This window comes from Aptenodytes forsteri, unplaced genomic scaffold (genome assembly GCF_000699145.1).
Source record: "Aptenodytes forsteri isolate BGI_AS27 unplaced genomic scaffold, ASM69914v1 Scaffold69, whole genome shotgun sequence".
Lineage (NCBI taxonomy): Eukaryota > Metazoa > Chordata > Aves > Sphenisciformes > Spheniscidae > Aptenodytes > Aptenodytes forsteri.
The window spans coordinates 7,229,098-7,229,620 of NW_008795885.1; positions in this window are offsets into that span (position 1 = coordinate 7,229,098).

Below are 523 nucleotides of genomic sequence, written 5' to 3' on the forward strand. Positions count from 1 at the left end.
AAAATTATCGGCTGGTTACAGCAAAAACCGCAACCGGATGATGATTATGGAAGCATAAATATATTTCTGGGAGCAGCGTGACCTGCGTTGTGTGAAGGCTGCGTGACTGACCTTTCGCCGACGTCAGTTACAGCGCAAAATTAATCCGCTTGTGCACCAGGTAGTTTCTACCGTAGCTGCCAGCCGTGGCAAACATTCACTACAGCTTTGCAGCTTCCGCAGAGCCGGGCGCCTCTCCGTGCTCATTCAACCCTGGCTGGCGAGAGCAGGAGCTCGCCTACAGGTGCCGGGACACAGGCCGTCCCTCCGGTTCCTTGGGCATGGCGCGGTGTGCGGCCTGAGACCCGGCTCACGGAAACGGGGCAGAACTGTGGGATTCAGTCCTTTTTAACGAAAGCAGTTTTCTCTTGAGCTGCAGTTTCAGCACGTGCCATGGCTGAAGGCAGCAGTAACAAACCGGGGGGGGGGGCGGGGCAAAAGAATGGAGGAATGAGGGGGCCAGGGAGGGGGGGGCGGGATCAAA